Source organism: Salmo salar, chromosome 05 (genome assembly GCF_965601325.2).
Source record: "Salmo salar chromosome 05, fSalSal1, whole genome shotgun sequence".
Classification (NCBI taxonomy): Eukaryota; Metazoa; Chordata; class Actinopteri; order Salmoniformes; family Salmonidae; genus Salmo; species Salmo salar.
In genome coordinates, this window is record NC_138295.1 from 36,413,860 (window position 1) to 36,434,269 (window position 20,410).

The 20,410-nt window shown below is 45.1% G+C and overlaps 1 long non-coding RNA gene across 2 annotated transcripts in view; it reads right to left on the reverse strand.

The window, feature by feature from the left end:
- Positions 1-20,410, reverse strand: part of LOC145879509 (uncharacterized) — a 153,267-nt gene that overhangs the window by 117,967 nt on the left and 14,890 nt on the right. Inside the window, exon 1 of one of the 2 annotated variants that reach the window (XR_014392315.1) lies at positions 14,170-14,359. The exons of the other annotated variant lie outside the window; for it this stretch is intronic. This is a non-coding gene — a long non-coding RNA (uncharacterized LOC145879509). Of the gene's footprint in view, positions 1-14,169; positions 14,360-20,410 lie in introns of those variants that run through there. 2 annotated transcript variants of the gene reach the window in all.

A 20,410-nucleotide genomic window follows, 5' to 3' on the forward strand; every position in this document is an offset into this window, starting at 1 on the left:
AAACGTAAAAAATATTTCAGTGAGTGCAGGTTTATCCTTTCTTTACATATTTGCCTTTTGAACCCGGTACCCAAATACCTGTAGTCACTAGAAACATTAGACCTGAGCATGCCAATTTCTCTTTATATGAGTTGGCCACATCCCCACATGTGAAATATCAAAACAAAACATTTAAAGAGACTAAGGTAACTTGTGTAAATCCAGTTCTCTGATATCTGATGGCGGGAGAGTGGCTCCTTTTATGGAATAGATGGTCTCACCTCATTTGTCACTCTACCTGTCTGTCTCCAACAGACACTTTTGATAGGTACTTCAGAGAGAGCAGGAGGTCCTAGCGGACCCCCACATGTGACATACAGTTGAAGTCGAAAGTTTACATACACCTTAGCCAAATACATTTAAAAACTCAGTTTTTCACAATTCCTGACATTTAATCCTAGTAAAAATTCCCTGTCTTTGGTCAGTTAGGATCATCACTTTATTTTAAGAATGTGAAATGTTAGAATAATAGTAGAGAGAATGATTTATTTCAGCTTTTATTTCTTTCATCACATTCCCAGTGGGTCAGAAGTTTACATACACTCAATTAGTATTTGGTAGCATTGCCTTTAAATTGTTTAACTTGGCTCAAACGTTTCAGGTAGCCTTCCACAACCTTCCCACAATAATGTGGGTGAATTTTGGCCCATTCCTCCTGACAGAGCTGGTCTAACGGAGTCAGGTGTGTAGGCCTCCTTGCTTGCACACGCTTTTTCAGTTCTGCCCACAAATTTTCTATAGGATTGAGGTCAGGGCTTTGTGATGGCCACTCCAACACCTTGACTTTGTTGTTTTCAAGCCATTTTGCCACAACTTTGGAAGTATGCTTGGGGTCATTGTCCATTTAGAAGACCCATTTGCAACCAAGCTTTAACTTCCTGACTGATGTCTTGAGATGTTGCTTCAATATATCCACATAATTCTCCTGACTCATGATGCCATCTGTTTTGTGAAGTACACCAGTCCCTCCTGCAGCAAAGCACTAACACAACATGATGCTGCCACCCCTGTGCTTCACGGTTGGGATGATGTTCTTCGGCTTGCATGCCTCCCCCTTTTTCCTCCAAACATAACGATGGTCATTATGGCCAAACAGTTCTATTTTTGTTTCATCAGACCAGAGGACATTTCTCCAAAAAGTACGATCTTTGTCCCCATGTGCAGTTGCAAAACGTAGTCTGGCTTTTATATGGCGGTTTTGGAGCAGTGGCTTCTTCCTTGCTGAGCGGCCTTTCAGGTTATGTCGATATAGGACTCGTTTTACTGTGGATATAGATACTTTTGTACCCGTTTCCTCCATTATCTTCACAAGGTCCTTTGCTGTTGTTCTGGGATTGATTTGCACTTTTCGCACCAAAGTACGTTCATCTCTAGGAGACAGAACGCATCTCCTTCCTGAGCGGTATTAAGGCTGCGTTGCCTCATAGTGTTTATACTTGCGTACTATTGTTTGTGCAGATGAATGTGATACCTTCAGGCATTTGGAAATTGCTCAAAGAATGAACCAGACTTGTGGAGGTCTACAATTCTTTTTGGAGGTCTTGGCTGATTTCTTTTGATTTTCCCGTGATGTCAAGCAAAGAAGCACTGAGATTGAAGGTAGGCCTTGAAATACATCCATAGGTACACCTCCAATTGACTCAAATGATGTCAATTAGCCTATCAGAAGCTTCTAAAGCCATGACATAATTTTCTGGAATTTTCCGAGCTGTTTAAAGACACAGTCAACTTAGTGTATGTAAACTTCTGACCCACTGGAATTGTGATACAGTGAATTATAAGTGAAATAACCTGTCTGTAAACAATTGCTGGAAAAATTACTTGTGTCATGCACAAAGTAGATGTCCTAACCGACTTGCCAAAACTATAGTTTGTTAACAAGAAATTTGTGGAGTGGTTGAAAAGCGAGTTTTAATGACTCAAACCTAAGTTTATGTAAACTTCCATATCTCAATCCTTACATCAGAGAACTGGGGTTATGCAAGTAACCTTAACATTTCCCTGTTAGTCATCTTCCATGCAATCCCTCTCGCTCTATTATTCTCTCGTGAGTGTGCATGCAAGTGTGGCTGGTCAGACTGCCTGGGTGTGTTGTGAGTGTGTGTGTGTGTGTGTGTGTGTAGTCATGTGTGAGCTCGTGTGAATGGGTGTGTGTGAGTCTGGATGAGTGCTCTAGTCTAGTGAGTGTGCAGTGTGCACACACAGACAGACAGAAGTGTGCGAAGCCAATCTCTCCAGTCAGACAGACCAGTTAGAGATCAGTATGAGGAGTTCACTTTAGAAGTAGTATGTTTGCTTCTATTAATCTTTAACTACAGCAAAATAACCAGAATAATTTTGCTACTGTAACTTCTGCTATTCTAAACCAAAAGAAAAACATGCAAAGGGAAGCAAAACTGAATATACAGTAAACAGATTTAATCAAATCCACATCTGACCTGATTTTAAAGGCAGAAAGCACACATAAAGAAATCATTCATTATATAACGTCCTTGGGACTAATTTATTCCTGGTTAGTGAGCCACTATAGGGTACTGTACTGTACTGTACTGTACACTACATACAGAGCTACTAAAAAGCCCCTCAGCCCACGGCCATTACTGTGCAGTTTGGGGAGAGCAGAGAGAGCCACAACGGTGGGAGGGGCCTTAGGGAAGGGGGAAAGTGCGTTACCACGACAACAGCGAAGTTCACCTCCTGGTGAGTAGGTGGGGTAGGGGGGCTTGACTGAATCCAGGAAGGTCCCATACTCGACTGTCACTCCTATGTTTATGGACTGGGGTCCTCATAAGACAGGGTGGGTGTTGGCTGCCTGCCTGTAAATAAATAATGAAAACAGAGGGTCTCCGGGACAGCTTCTGGTAGTAGGATCAGCTTACTATGCCCAAATCCTAACCTTAACCATTAGAGAGAGACACACAAAAGTGACCTTAGATCAGTGCCTAGAGTTAACTTCACCCTACTGCACAGGGACAGGTCAGTGGGCAGAGACCAGGTCTACTATGTGAGGACCCTCTGTGGTCTTAAAGGAGAGGTGGTGTTGGACTGGCACTAATTGAAAGTGGCGAGGTGATCTGATGACACTGCGGGGATACTCTGGTTTGTCACAATGTGTTTAGGCTTCGTGTTCAAGGGTGGCTGCCCACATAGCAGAGTTAATGAATGAGCCAGCTTAACACAGAGTGCTCAGGACACAGCACAGCGGAGCGCAGTGGCTGGTCTAGAGGAGAACTGAGGTTAGATGAGGAGAGAGACTTTAGTATGACCACTTTCACTGGCCTCAAACTGAGAAACAAGCTAACCTAGCTATCGGTCAACACTGTCTATCATCATGACTAGAAAGAAATGTTTTTCTCATAATTGTACCTTATTTTTTAGCTGCACAGCATCTTGAGCAGACCACTTAATAGCTGTCGAAGAGAATATAAAAATGTAAATCTTAACCCTGGTAGCACTCTGGTTAACCCTGGTAGCACACGCTTGGAGGGTGTCAGTAAGATTTTTGCTACTTTCACAAACAGAATTATGGGTACAGTAGCTGGTGGTGGCACGAAAGGGCTGGGTTTTGATTAATAAACAAGTTGCAGGTGTGTCGAGGCTAGACCCCACAGCCAATGTTTACTTTTCCAATTGGGGCTATGGCAGTCAATTACAAAACATTCTAACAGTATTCTCAACTCACTATCCTATCTTTTTTTTATGTGGGGCTAGGGCTGTCAATTGGTAATTAGACTGACATATTTTTTCTTATCTCACCACCAATAATGAGATAGGTGTCCATGATGCATGTAGCGTCAGAGCTTCTCAAAGTGGGGGCGTGCTTGACAGTGCGCACCTCATCTTTCCTGCCACATCCAACCTGGATTGATATTTGTTTTTCAACGCAAACGACAGCACTGAATCAGTGTTCCATGAGTTTTAATGCTCGGAGGGAGACGGCACAGTATTCCCTTTGAGTCAGGAATCGAAACTCCTCCATAGTGACCCGTGAATGCGTTGTCTGCAGCATTCGGTCACACGACAGCTCGATCAGCTGTTAGATTTCACTTACCGGCATGTCAACTGAGCCAGGATAACAGTTAAATAGATTTAGCTGATTCAGTCACTCATCTGTAGAATTTTTTTGTATTTTCCCTTAGGGTCATTGTCCTGTTGGAAGGTGAACCTTCACCCCCATCTGAGGTCATGAATGCTCTGGAGCAAGTTCTCATCAAGGTCTCTCTGTACTTTGCTCCGTTCATCTTTCCATCGATCCTGACTAGTCTCCCAGTCCATGCTGCTGAAAACATGCTGCCACCACCTGCTTCACCGTAAGGATGGTGCCTGGTTTCCTCCAGACGTGACTCATGGCATTCAGGTCAAAGAGTTTAATCTTGGTTTCATCAGACCAGATAATCTTGTTTCTCGTGGTCTGAGAGTCCTTTAGGTGCCTTTTGGCAACCTCCAAGCGGGCTGTCATGTTCCTTTTACTGAGGAGTGGCTTTCGTCTGGCTACTACCATAAAGGCCTGATTGGAGGAGTGCTGCAGAGATGGTTGTCCTTCTGGATGGTTCTCTCATCTCCACAGAGGAACTCTGGAGCTCTGTCAGAATGACCATTGGGTTCTTGGTCACCTCCCTGACCAAAGCACCTCTCCCCCGATTACTCAGTTTGGCCGGGAAGCCAGCTCTAGGAAGAGCCTTAGTGGTTCCACTGTGTTCTTGGGGAACTTCAATGCTACAAAAAATTTTTTTTACCCTTCCCCAGATCTGTTTCAGAGCTTTACAGACATTTCCTTTGATCTCATGGCTTGGTTTTTGCTCTGACATGCACTGACAACTGTGGGACTTTATATAGACAGGTGTGTGCCTTTCCAAATCATGTCCAATCAACTGAATTTACCACAGGTGGACTCCAATCAAGTTGTAGAAACATCTCAAGGATGATCAATGGAAACAGGATGCACCTGAGCTCAATTTCGAGTCTCATAGCAAAGGGTCTGAATACTTACGTAAATATGGTATTTATTTTTTCTTTTCTTTTATACATTTGCAAACATTTCCAAAAACCTGTTTTCGCTTTGTCATTAAAGGGTATTGTCTGTAGATTGATGAGGGAAATGTTTTATTTAATACATTTTAGAATAAGGCTGTAACGTAACAAAATATGGACAAAGGGAAGGGGTCTGAATACTTTCTGAATGCACTGTTCATAGTCAAGGAGATACATTTTATTTTCACTACACACAAAGTCAACAAAGTCTGTTTTTTACATTAATTGCGAATGACAACAGTTCCTCTCTCAATTAGAAAAATCTTTCCAACACTCCCACTCAATAACCACTAAGCCTCGGTGTGAAATAGATCATTGTCATGCTCTGATCCCATATCGCCACATACACTATATATAGAAAAGTATGTGGACACCCCTTCAAATTGATGGATTTGGCTAGTTCTGCCACACCCATTGCTGACAGGTGTATAAAACCAAGCACACAGCCATGCAATCTCCATAGACAAACATTGACAGTAGAATGGCCTTACTGAAGAGCTCAGTGACTTTCAACGTGGTAACGTCATTTATTTTACTAGGCAAGTCAGTTAAAATAAATTCTTAATTTCAATGACGGTCTAAGAACAGGTTAACAGGTTAACTGCCTGGTTCAGCAGCAGAATGCCAGATTTTTACCTTGTCAGCTCGGGGATTCGATCTTGCAACCTTTCGGTTGCTAGTCCAACGCTCTAACCACTAGGCTACCTGCCGTCATAGGATGCCACTTTTCCAACAAGTCAGTTCATCAAATTTCTGGCCTGCTAGAGGTGCCCCAGTCAACTGTAAGTGCTGTTATTGTGAAGTGGAAACGCCTAGGAGCAACAACGGCTCAGCTGCAAAGTGGTAGGCCACAAAAGCTCACAGAACAAGACCACCGAGTGCTGAACCGTGTAGCGCATAAAAATCATCTGTCCTCGGTTGCAACATTCACTACCGAGTTCCAAACTGCCTCTGGAAGCAACATCAGCACAATAACTGTTCGTTGGGAGCTTCATGAAATGGGTTTCCATGGCCGAGCAGCCGCACACAAGCCTAAGATCACCATGCGCAATGCCAAGCTTCGGCTGAAGTGGCGTAAAGCTCGCCGCCATTGGACCCTGGAGTGATAAATCACAATTCACCATTGGATACCAGTAGAACGCTTCCTGCCTCAATGCATAGTGCCAACTGTAAAGTGTGGTGGAGGAGGAATATTGTTCTGGAGCTGTTTTTCATGGTTCGGGCTAGGCCCCTTAGTTCCAGTGAAGGGAAATCTTAACGCTACAGCATACAATGATATTCTAGACGATTCTGTGCTTCCAACTTTGTGGCAACAGTTTGGGGAAGGCCCTTTCTTGTTTCAGCATGACAATGCCCCCGTACACAAAGCGAGGTCCATAGAGAAATGGTTTGTCGAGATCGGTGTGGAAGAACTTGACTGGCCTGCACAGAGCCCTGACCTCACAACCCCATTGAACACCTATGGGATGAATTGGAATGCTGACTGCGAGCCAGGTCTAATCACCCAACATCAGTGCCTAACCTCACTAATGCTCTTGTTGCTGAATGGAAGGAAGTCCCCACAGCAATGTTCCAACATCTAATGGAAAGCCTTCCCAGAAGAGTGGAGGCTGTTATAACAGCAAAGGGAAAACCAACTCCATATTAATGCCCATGATTTTGGAATGAGATGTTCGACGAGCAGGTGTCCACATACCTTTGGTCATATAGTGTGGTTTACAATCAAAGTTACCTGCTGCATATCTCCGAATTCTGTGATCAGCTCTTCTGCCTCCAGTTGCTCTCAGTGTATCCATTATAGCTCAGTGGGTGTATCATACAATGCGTTTATATGACAGAGGGAGACACATTCACAACGAGAGTGCAGGGGCCTGCCTGCCCTCCCGTGATAGATTGAGCCCCATCTGTGCAAAAGCCCATCATTCAATCCCATATAATCAGTTTTTTGTCAAAATAGCCACACAGCACACTGAACATCCCCTGTGTCGTTTCATGCTCGGGAATCGAGAGGCAAAACAATATGTCATCGTGAATAGCATCCCCCAACATGTAGCAAACAAAAGTCAATGCATGAGCATCTCTGCCTTCAGCTAACAACTATTTAGAGAGCATAAAGTGGGGGATTTTTGAGTCGTTCAGTTAGAGCTATCGCATAAATTCTTAGTTTCACAGTGTTATCTGACAAAGGTACTGATGTGAGTTTCTGCCTCCCCACACATTGTTTTCAGCATTTCAATTGTGGCCGGTAATATCAGTCTGTAATAGTGTGTGGTTTCATAACATAGAGGGTTTAGTCATTCACCATGGAAATGATTCAAGTGCAGCGGTCAAGTGCGTCTTTTCCCACAATCTAAGGGCGCTCTCTGGTTGAATTATAACTTTTAGATTTGAATAATTTTCATTCAGATTTTTAAGGTTAACCACATTACAATGATTTTGAGAGACAAAGACGATACTATGACAGTCATTTATTTTTTTGCCAGGATTTTGGAAATTCTCCCGCGACCCCATTTTCATATCAGGTGACTTTGTTGAACATGTTTCCAATCCACATTGTTCTGAGTAATTTAATGGCTTCAATATGAAAAGATATTGTTAAACACAGCATTCACACTGAAAAAGGCCTACTATGTCTATAAAATGCATTATGTCTGAGCCATGGACATGCAAAACACTGTCAATAAGCAAGATTCAATTCACTATTGATAAGACCTAAAACAAATGTGAATAATTCCAATCAAAGTCTAATAAAATAAAAATAAACTTGTTTTAAATGTCTAAATACAGTTACAGGTACCATAATTGCTCCCTGTGGGCACATAATATTAGACCTAACACAACAGACTATGGAGGGTTTTACACACGTCCAAACTTTTTACAGGAGCTGGGAAAAAATCCAATAAAAAGAGAAAGGGGGAATGCCCACTCACCGTTAGACTACCCCCAAACATACACTACCAGTCAAACGTTTGGACACACCTACTCATTCCAGGGTTTTTCTTTATTTTTACTATTTTCTACATTGTAGAATAACAGTGAAGACATCAAAACTATGAAATAACAAATATGGAATCATGTAGTAACCAACAATCTTTTTAAACAAATCAAAATATATTTTATATTTCAGATTCTTCAAAGTAGCCACCATTTGCGTTAATGACAGCTTTGCACAATCTTGGCATTCTCTCAGTGAGAGTGCCATCCGTTCTGTCACCAAAGCCCCATATACTACCCACCACTGCGACCTGAATACTCTCGTTGGCTGGCCCTCGCTTCATATTGGTCGCCAAACCCACTGGCTCCAGGTCATCTATAAGTCTTTGCTAGGTAAAGCCCCGCCTTACCTCAGCTCACTGGTCACCATAGCAGAACCCACCCGTTGCACGCACTCCAGCAGGTATATTTCAATGGTCACCCCCAAAGCCAATTCCTCCTTTGGCCGCCTTTCCTTCCAGGTCTCTGCTGCCAATGACTGGAACGAACTGCAAAAATCACTGAAGCTGGAGACTCATATCTCCCTCACTAGCTTTAAGCACCAGCTGTCAGAGCAGCTCACAGATCACTGCATCTGTACATAGCCCATCTGTAAATACCCCATCCAACTACCTCATCCCCATACTGTTATTTATTTTATTTATTTTGCTCCTTTTCACCCCAGTATCTCTACTTGCAGACTCATCTTCTGCACATTTATCACTCCAGTGTTTAATTGCTATATTGTAATTATTTTGCCACTATGGCCTATTTATTGCCTTACCTCCCTTATCCTACCTCATTTGCACACACTGTATATAGACTTTTTCTATTGTATTATTGACTGTATGTTTGTTATTCCATGTGTAACTCTGTGTTGTTGCTTGTGTAGCACTGCTTTGCTTTATCTTGGCCAGGTCGCAATTGTAAATGAGAACTTGTTCTCAACTACCCTACCTTGTTAAATAAAGGTGAAATAAAAATAAATAAATAAAAATACAACTTTTCATAAAATTAGCTAACTAATATCTGAGGAGAGCAAGCAAACGCATCAGTCTGGTAGTTAGGTACCTGAGGCAACTAAACAAGATGTCTTCTGGACTTTTCTCTTGTCTGTGTCTTGTGTACACTCTAAACCCTGGTCCTGTCTATGTACAAGGTGTGAGGCCTGCCCTGGGATGAATCTCCAAATCAAATGAGGAGGGAGGGAAACCATTTGCATTGCAAATACACCATGGATGCAAATCCTGTTTGCCTTGTCGGTTGGAGGGCTGATGTGGAGCTGGAGGATGGAGAGAAGCACTGACAGATCTAGGAATCCCCCCCTGGATCTGGACCACCATCCCTGGTCCTCCTCTCCCACCCAGCCACCCCACTCCCCCGATACGGGTCCAACACCCTTACCTCCTCCCCCAGGGGGGTCAAGGGGAATTTAACACGCAGGTCCCACATTCCTCCAAGGTGATAATTGCCCTGGCAGCAGGCAGGGGACCCTCATGAGCAGGGTAAACAAGCAGAGGGGTGTATCTCTACCCCTCTCCCCTACAAACACTGGCCCCCGCTACCTCCACATTCCCACTCCACAACGTCAAGTACGGCTGTTGCCCTGTGAATTATGGCGTCAAGCACGTCGGGCCCCTGACAGCGTATGTCGCCCATGACGCCCATCGAACCGTCTGCAAGGTTTATTTAGTCGCTAAGAGTGCAGAGCTGTTTGCTAGAAGAGCCCCTATCAGCCCCTACTACCAGGTCAGAGCAGACAAGCCTCTTCGCACATTATAGATCCTATTCAACCAGGGCCAGGCTAATGCTCTTTAAATAGACTGTTAGAGTCTGGCTAGCTGGGATTTATGGAGGAATCCCCACGTCCGTCACCGCTCCCACCAACATCCGCTCAGCAGAGGGTGATGGATGGAGCCGGCCTACCACAAGTCTGCCATTGTTGCTGTGGAGCTGCTGCTCTCTTTCCTTCCACTCATCCATCAAACTACAGTCCGATCACCATCACTCCATCCTACGCTTACATCTTAACGGCCAATCATATGTTCACCACTTATATGTGACATGTAGTGTATATTATTAGCCTGAAGATGTAACTAATACGACCAGGGTACATGTTCAGTAAGGTGACTTATGAAGCCTTCAGTATGTGGGGAATTCAGCTCTCTACACATAAATCCATCGATAATACCCTCGCAATCTCTCTTTGACAACCCCCAGCAGGATCATATAAAATAATGTACCCTTTACCTTCTCATAGGCATCAATCAAATGCAGCAGAGCACTTCTCGCTGTGCCATTTGCCTATTGTGTTCAGCCCACTGAGCTCACAAAGCCCAGACTGTTTGATCCGGGAGGCGGGGAGAGAGGGCCTATTCTTGTGGGCCTGTGTTTCCTGGTTTGTGCCCACATGTGGTTCCTTCCCTCCAGCCACACACTGATGCTGAGGGAGGTTATAAAAGCTGAGGTGGTGATTAAGAAACAGGAATAATGACCTCCATAAAACCAGGAATGCGTTTAACTGCTACAGCAGCTCTGGAATCATTCTAAAGCGAACGCCGGCATTAATATCAGGAATTTTACCACTATTCTCAGGAAGGAATTTACTTATTGTATTTAGCGTATTTACTGTAATGTGGGTCTTGAAATTAGGGTATACATGGGTATTAACGTCGTTTAGAAAGGAAAGGGGCATGGTAGTGCGTGAGAGGCATAACCGGTATTTAGTGTAGTATGATTATGTCTCCATGGCTTGGAGGGTGAGCCGAGAAGATTTGAGCTCTACCTCAGTGGCGGTGCTGACCTAACTACCGGATTTACATTGTTGGAAATGTGTGGATCCTTCCAAATCCAGGATTAGAGGAGTCAAGCGTGTGCACTCTGACTTCCACTCTCTTTCTCCTCCTCCACACGCACACAAACACACACGCACACAAACACACCCGTACACAAACACACATGGTATGGACTTGTAGCGGCCTTATGCTCCACAGGGAGCAAAGGGAAGTTTAAGTAAGAACACACACTCTGACTTCCTCTCTCTCTCACACACACCCACGCATGCATAGGCACACACACACACACACACACACACAAAAACACACATGCGTGGTGAGTCCCTGCTGCCTGCGTGCTCAGCACACCCAAACCCCATCACTTTCCTCATTACAAGAGCTTCATGGCTTTTTAGGGGCTCTGCACTTTATCAGGGGATTTCACATTTCCCAGGCTGCCACTTGACATGGCTCACCCAGCTGCCAGCAATCAAGCCAGGCTGCAGAATGGAGGGCTGCAGAGGGGCAGTGGCCGCCCAGCCTCCCCAGACTCCAGGCTGCACCTTGATTTGAGCCAAGCGCCAAAGAGCCACTGCTCCTGCTAAGCCCCCATAATTACAGGTCACAGATCCCTTCCTGCCTTCCACCCACATCACATACTGACCTGGCCTAATAGGGGGACTGGTGAGAGAGAGAGAGAGAGAGAGAGAGAGAGAGAGAGAGAGAGAGAGAGAGAGAGAGAGAGAGAGAGAGAAGAGAAGAGAAGAGAAGAGAAGAGAAGAGAAGAGAAGAGAAGAGAAGAGAAGAGAAGAGAAGAGAAGAGAAGAGAAGAGAAGAGAAGAGAAGAGAAGAGAAGAGAAGAGAAGAGAAGAGAAGAAGAGAGGGACAGCGGGCCAGGGGATTTTTATCTCTTTACTTGAGAGACAGTAAAAATAAAAGTGCTTATGTGTGTGTTTGTGTGTGCATGTGCGTGTGCGCTCATGCACGTGTGTGAGTATGCGCGCGACTTGCGTAAAGCGTGTGTGTTTGTCTAATTGAGAGGTAAGCAAGAAAATGCCTTTAAAGTTCCCAATAAATATCCTGCCCGTAATTTTAAACACCTGCCCATAAACCCCTAAGGAATGCTAAATGAAACCAAGTTACAGAGCCAGTCTCCTGTCTGGAGTCTCACGTCAAGACAGCAGGATTTGTAATGGCTGTAACCAGGATTAGGGAGTTCAAGCAGAACAGCCAGGGAGAAGAAAAAAAACGGCACAGCAACAATACAGTACCTTTTTTTCCCAGCAAGACGAGTAGCCTTAATAATAATCCTTTCAACTTCACCATCAACCTTCAAGTTATGGACTCAATGGGGATTATAACAAAGAACAAAATAACCTGATCATGTATGGAACTGGAGGAACAAAGTGTGAGATCATCGCATGTGTGAAATCATGTCAAATGATTGTAATCCTTAGGACTGGAGCATTTGTTTTGGTGAGTAATGGAATGCTATGAATGAATACATGGTGGATCTACCCTGATCCCCCCCCCCCCCCCCCCCCCGACTGAGCTAGATATAGTAAGACAGATGATGATTATAACACACAATAACACATCCTCCTGACCCCCCCCCCCCCCCCCCCCCCCCCCCCCCACACACACACACACACACACACACACACACACACACACACACACACAAAGTGGCTGGGGCAGGAAGAAGCTCTTGAACTTGCTTTCGCTTCGGACCCCCAAGGGACGGGGGGGGGGGGGGGGGGTATGTGGAGCTATCTGACCCCAGGGACGCAGACGCTACCCTATTCGCCCCCATCTCTAGTTTCGATTCCCCTGGCTCCTGACGCCTACCTCCCTCTTGCACCTGTCGGCCGGCAATAGACCCCCCCCCCGGGACCTTTCAGCAGCCTGAATATATGGCCCTGCTCGCTGGCCCTGCCTGGCTAATTACTGCTGGGCCCATAGGCCATGCTAGGGCCAGGCGCATAGTTACTACTGCTACCCTTAGCCTCTCTTAGCCCGGCCTGGCCTGGCCTGGCCCGGCTGCCCCCCCCACTCTACTCCATAGCAGGCAGCCTGGGCTCCTAGCTACGTAGGCAAACTGAGCCACGAGTTGCCACAGTCGACCTGGAGATTAAGCACCCTGTCTACACGCAAGCCATGAACAATAGAGCTGTCACTCCAGACGAGCAGGCAACAGCAGCTTGAGTCATACACACTCTTAATCCCATAGGTCGCTGCACGAACGCATCACACACATAGGCTACATTCATATACAGTGGTATGCAGGAGGCAATGCGCATTATTGTACTGTTATGGAAATGTTTACTCCATTCGCACAGCATCAGTAGCCTAGTTAAAATACTCCATAAAATACCAGGTATTCAATTAAATAATGGATACCATACCATGCATGCAAATCATGAGGGAATTCTTATAGGATAGCCTACCCACTGGGCACACACTGGTTGAATGAACGTTGTTTCAGCGTCATTTCATTTCAATTCAAGATGTTGAATTGACGTCTGTGCCCAGTGGTACATTCGTGTAAATAATCAAAATACTTTCAAATTATGAAATATTTAGGCCTATTTGGAGAAAATGTATGAATATGATCTGCATATCACTTCAATATCCAATCAAATTCGTGTCCTAATAGATTTGTGCAGAAGTACATCCGAATATTCCACTAGAGTGTTATGAAATAAACAGCTCCCCCCGCACACACGACAGATGCCTCCCTCAGTTAAAAGAGGGCGGACAATAACAAACACCACGTGACTGACTGCAGTAATTTGAGCCTAGACGCACGAAAGATTCGGGCTCAGAGCGTCCTGCTGTCCCGCGGAGGAGGAGATGCACCAACTCATCCCAACACGGGGTGTTTATTTTCCTATCACTAGTTCGTAAATTCATCTGGCAACCTTAGGGTTTCAAGACAATCTCGTATATGAAAACATTTCCGTTTTTAAAACACACAATATCGTTCCAACATGCGCGATAACATTTATAGCACAATCGGAACAGTTAGGTACGCTGTTCAGCTGTTCTGAGTCTCGTCTCCCCCCCCCCCTATTTTCTGCCGATTGCACCTGCCATTCAAGCTGAGGTCGTTACATAGACAATGTTCCCTTTCGATTTAATTACAGTACACATATTGTCGCCCTTTACATTACAGCCCTGTCCGTGGCTCAAAAGAGTGCGGCGTCCATGTACGTTATTTGTCTCCATAACACATCTCGTTTACTGCATCACAGGCGTGTGACAGAGGGGGAAAGTGTGGCATAGCATCTGAACTTGTGCGTGGATGAAAGTAGACCGGTTTTAAAAAGCGCTCAGTCAGCACGCGACTCACTCAGTCTCCTGTGCCTCTGTCTCGCCTGCCTGGTTCACTCCTGCATCCTCCAGCGAGCATCACTTGTCTGGACCCCGCTGCGTGGAAGCATCCTCCAGCAGCACGGGTTCTGGACATCCTAGACAGCCCGTCCTGCCGTTTGGACCCGGTGATGTCACATCCTGTCTGGGTAATACATAACAAGCCCAGGCATATCAAAATAAAAGATGAGAATTGGTAGTGATTTTTCCGGGTCACACGGACGAGTTCACAAGGTCAAGCAGGAAATAAGCGGCAGGCAGAAATACGCCACCCTGAGAGTTGTGAACATTTAAAGTGATATTGGACATACCATCTCGATCATCTGTTGGTTACACGGGCACATTATACTTTTATATAATCATCTGATCCACTACCATCCTATCCCTTGCAGATCCGCAGTCGACTTTTCGTTTCCTGGTACGGTGTGCGCATTTACGTTGAGGCGTAAGCTATTATGCAATATGTGCTGCTGCATTGTCAGATACTGTTTTAACGTACCGTTTTTATCCAGAGAATATAGGCTAGTGAGCAGCTGGGTGGCTTTAAAGGAATAGTTTACTGAGAAACGGAAAGCAGCAGTTGATGGAGAAAAAGAGACACTTGTTACATCATACAGACCAAGTCTTGTCCATAGTGTCTAATTAAATTCCCTTACAAACCCCTGACCTATTTTCACCCTTGTAGAGTTGCAAAGTGTTACACAGTGTGATAATTGTTAAGAGGCACACTTGAATTCAGCCTTCAACGGACTAGAGCAACACGGTTTTAGAACTTAGACCCTCTCAGCGGAAGTATGCATTTAGAAAAAGCCATTTTTCATAGCTAACATGTTGGAGACAGGGCTGGCTTGTAGAAACAGGAGATTGGACACTTTTAGGGGGGTAGAGGGGAGCCCCTGTTGGGTGGCAGGGGTGAGCCAGGTCTGGGTGACGGTGGTTGGTTTGGGCACGGCCCCCTGCAAGGAGCCAGATCTTCTTTCTTTAGCTCAAGTTTCTCCTGTTTACCTTTGAACCCTATCCCAGCGGCCCATCTCTGATCTACCGAGCGCCTCCCCTTATGGGCCGTCCCCTTGCCGGCCCTGTGATAGATTGGCCATTGGCATGCCAATACTGCACAATATTTCCATTTCCTGCCCAGGCAGAGGTATTCGGTGGGGTTGACTGGAGTTCAGCTGCACAGTGTGGTACCTGCAGCCGCCTGCCACCAGGCCCACTGGCCATGCGCTGTAGCATGGAGACCCAGGACCCAAACATTTGGCTGGGAACATTCCAGAACCTAGGCCCTCTCTCTCTCTCTCTCTCTCTCTCTCTCGCTCTCTCTCTCTCTCTCTCTCTCTCTCTCTCTCTCTCTCGCTCTGTCACAAAACAGCCCCCTACGCCCGCACGCCGTCCCGTTGTACCCCAGCCAACAGACAACAGCACAGCTTACAACTGGGGCTCACTACAACCTTGGTGAGTATAGAAGATGTAGCTTGGTATAATACAGTAATAAGCAAAAAATAAACTTGCCTTTTTATGATAAGAACTCTCCGGTTAATTTGGTTTCAACTGGCTTCGGTTACTTTTACAGTTGGTTTACATCTGTTAACATTCTCTTACCCTAAATGATACATATTCTTATGTGTCTTTTTCTGTATTAATATCTTGACAGACAGAGAGGAAAAAAGGAACTTTTATCTGGCGAATACCTGGCAAATATTTGACTTTTATCTCTGCTACTGAGAACCTATGCCAAATATTTTTGCAAGGACAAAAAAAAAGGATTGTTAGAAACACAAGCAGGAATGAAGCCATGGATCAAGTTTGACAGTATTATCTGGGTCAGTTATATTTATGTTACATGGTGGTTCAAGCAAACAGGATTATGTACATTAATATCTATGTGACTAAAGCAAGCAAATATCCCGTGTGTGTGCATCTGTGTGTGTAAGTAGAGTCTCTAGTGAAAGTCAACAAACCCTTTACATAGTCGTCACATTTAGCTGCCATAAAATTCAATCTAATTTTAAGATTTTTTTCCCCCCTACCGATGTACACAACGTACTCCCCATTTTGAAAGTTTAAGAAAAAAAATAGAAACATTTCCAAACTAATAAAGAAATGAAGATGTATTGATTGCGTATATCGTCACACCGCAGAGTTAACAATTGGTGGGAGCGCCTTTGGCAGCCATTAAATCTGTGAATCATTTTGAGTAAGAGTCTACCAACCTTACACTCTTAGGGCAACATATCAATTGTTTTTATTAAAATTGCTTAAGATCAATACATTTGGTTGGGAGTCATTGATGGACAGCAATATTTCAACCTTGTCTCTAAATTTTCAAGCAGATTAAAGTCAGGACTGAGACGGGATCATTCAGGAACACTCAACACCTATTGGAAAGCCATTCTCGTGTGTCTTTGGCATTAAAATGTATAGAACTGTCCCGCTGTAAAATAAAACTCCATCCCAGGGTTAGGAAGGCTACGGCGGGTTTCCCTCTAACTTCTTACTTGGGCTTTGCTCCTTTCATATTTATTTTGATCATGACAAACTTCCCAGTCCCTGCCAGTGACAAGAATACCCATAACATGATGTTGCCATCACAATGCTTGAAAATACAGAGGATCAACAACATTGCATTCACTCCACATTACTAGCCTGTATGACAAAGTCAAAAAAAGAAGGAAGCTTGTGTTAAAATAATCGACTTCAAATCATCCATTCTGTTTGCAACAAGGCCGCTAAGTTATACTGTAAGATAACATGGCAAATACATTCACTTTTTGGCCTAAATTAAAAATGCTAGGTTTGGGTCAAATCTAATACAACACAATACAAAGTGAAACTCTCTGTATTTTCAAATATCGTGGTGGCAGCATTATGTTATGTGTATGCTTGTCACCAACAGGGAATGGGGAGTTTGTCAGGATCAAAATAAATATGAAAAGAGCAAAGCCCAGATAAAAATCTAGAGGAAAACCCTGGGCTAGTTTAATTTTTGAGCAGGACAGTTACACACATTTTAAAGCCAAAGACACACCAGAATGGCTTTCCAATCGGTGTTAAGTGTTCCTGGGTGGTCCAGTCTCAGTCCTGAATTAAACGTGCTTGAAATCAGAGGCAAGATTTGAATATTGCTGTCCATCAATGACTCCCAACCAAATGTATATAGCTTGAGCAATTTTGACAAACTCAGTGGATATATGTTGCCCTAAGAGTCGTGCAACGTTTGTAGAATCGTATTCAAAATGATTCAAAGCTGTAATCGGTGCCAAAGGTTCTTCCACCAATTTTTAACTCTGGGGTGTGAAGACACGCAATCAAGACATCTTAATTTTATTTTATTCATTTGGAAAATGTTCCATCATTTTCTTTAACATTTAAAATGTGGAGTAGGTTGTGTAGATCTGTAGATTTCATTTTAAGGCAGCAAAGTGGTGTGTAGACGTTCACTAGGCATTGCATGTGTGTCTGTGTGCGTTCTGTAGTGATTTGTGACTGGTGGAGGCTGCAGCGTGGCAATGCTTTTGAGGGCGGTGATTGGCTGCTGTGAGCCAGGAGGAGGCTGGAGTCAGGCAGGAGCAAATGCTGTGAGGCAGGCAGTGCGACCTAGTGGTGGGAGAGAGGGACGGGGTGTAGCACGTACACACACACTCTGACACACACACACGTCTAGACTAGAGCCAGTAGCATACAACCATACAACCCCCCCCCCCCCCCACACACACACACACACACAACCCACACGCATGCAAACATCCTGTACAAACACATTTGTAAATTGCCAGCGTAGAGCATCTTTATCTTCCTGTAACACATGCTCTTTACAGTACTAAACCAACTAAATACTCAACCCTGGATTTACAATGTGCTTGATGAAATTGCAACAGCTTTCCTCAATGCCCACTGTTCCAGTTCTAAAAATAACACGAAACCACATAACCCCTCGACAACCCCCCACCATAAATTACTTTACGCTCTGCGATCAGAATTGTATTTGTCATCCGCCCCCCCTCCCCCTCCTCTCCTCCTAACCCCCCCACGATCCTACCCCGCCCCCCGCCAAATGGTGCTAATGGCAACTTCAAAGTCAATAGCTCTATGGCTGTTCAACCTTCAACAAAAAAAACACAACCAGAAAATACAGAGACATGGTTTGGTTTGCCTCCGCCAGTGGATGTTATTTAAGGGACGTAATGGACCATACCTGTTTTGTTTAAATACAAATACAAAGAAATACAACCGTTGACCGTCAGAGCTCCAGCCTTGATACTGTCAGGGAGTGGTCACCCCACTGTGCCCCCCCAGGATCAGCCCCTCGCCCCCCTCAAAAATGATAGCAGATTATCCCCCCCTTCCAGATGTGTTTTGAGAAAGATTGAGGAGGCTTGATGAAGGGGGGTGGAGGGGGACTTGATCTGGGTGGGGAGGGACAGTGATTTCGGGAGGGGTGGGGGAGTATGATAGTGTACAGACGAGCCATAGACAGAGACCCTAAATCAGGGTTTAGTAGGGGCCTAGCCCAGCCAAGTCCAGGCTGCTACAGCCCCGTTTTCCTCTGAGGGGATTAATAATGAATTAAGGCATCCCCCCCTTCTAAAAAGATATTCATGCATGCTAATGCATCCATTATTTATGGTGTGCATACAGGCTCACTAGTGGTGGCTGCATGCAAGAGGGAGGGGTACTGGGGGCGGAGAGGGGGAGAAGGAATCCCCCCCGATGGGGTTCAGAGGCTGCGGAGTGAACATCCACCTATTGTCGCTGGGGCTAGGGTTAGGGCTGGGGCTATGGTTGGGGCTATTGTTGGGGTTAAGGCTGGGATTAGGGCTGGGGCTGTGGTTCGGGCTGGGACTAAGGCTGAGGCTAGGGCTGGGGACAGGATGGGGACTGTATAAGGAGGGGGAGAGAGAGGGGCTCCTACCACCAGACAGCCAGTGTATGGGGAGTGGGCCCGCCAAATGCTGTAGGGGGAGGGGTGGATTAAACAAATAAGTACATGATAAGAAATAATCACCCTGGGGAGGTAGGGCTCAATGGAGACAAAGAGGCTAAGGGGGAGAGCGGGGGGTCGGGGGGGTTAAGTCAGCATGGATTTATACTGTCTGATCGGTCCCATTCTGGACTGAAATAATGTTGGGGTCACAACAACTTTTTATCCCTTTAATTCCTCTGCTGGGTTTGGGTTAATTCACACTCACACAATCAGGCTCTGGGGATAGAGTTAACCGGTGGTGATCCGTAGCAACAAGGCCATCTCTTCATCTATAGAAAGAGTGTAAATAGATATCTCTGAATTAGGGTTTTAATGATCGGGCCATGTTTAGCACTATCTATGGCTGCTGGCCATAGACATTCAAACCATGGTACAGTTTTAACCACAGATTTTGAGATTCACAGAAAATCGGAAATAAATGTGTGCCAGAATTACAGAGAAAATATGCAAGGCATTCACAGAGCTAGTGTGATGGCAGCACGTGAAGGTGAGAGACAGAGAGTCAGGTGAGACGGCTAGAGCAGACAGAGCATAAGGCATGCCAGGTATGCACTGAGGCCACAGGGGGTTGGTGGCACCTTAATTGGGGAGGACGGGCTCTCAGTAACGGCTGGAACGGAATGAATGGAATGGTATCGAACTCATCAAACACGTGGTTTCCATGTGTTTGATGCCATTCCATTGACTCCGTTCCAGACATTATTATGAGCCGTCCTCCCTTCAGCAGCCTCCTGTGACTGAGGCAGAGGACAGAGGCGGAGGAAAGAGATAAGATAAAGAGAGAGAGCGATAAGATAAAGGAGAGTGCTGAGACCACCAGGCATATCCATTAGCATAGAAACATAGGCATCAGGCTGCCACCCGGTGGGACGAAGGTGACAGGAGGGGTGGCCACCACCGCCCAGGGCACCCCACTCTCATCTCCATAGATAAAAGGGGGGCTCCGCAAGGACCAGGGATGTCACTGGCATAGCTGACTTATCTGAGCAACAATATCTTGTAACATTTGGTATCCTTCGCGGTCTCTCAGATGTTAAATCAAGTTCGTCCCGAATACAATGCTGATTGACCTAAAATGGTGAAGTGGGGGACATCCTAAAAAAACGGGTGGTCAATCAGAAACCAATGAATGTCTGTGAGTTAATTCTCTACGTAGAGGCTGTTAACAGAGTAGTACTAATGACACTCACACGCAGTCTCTGTCTGTCTGTCTGTCTGTCTGTCTGTCTGTCTGTCTGTC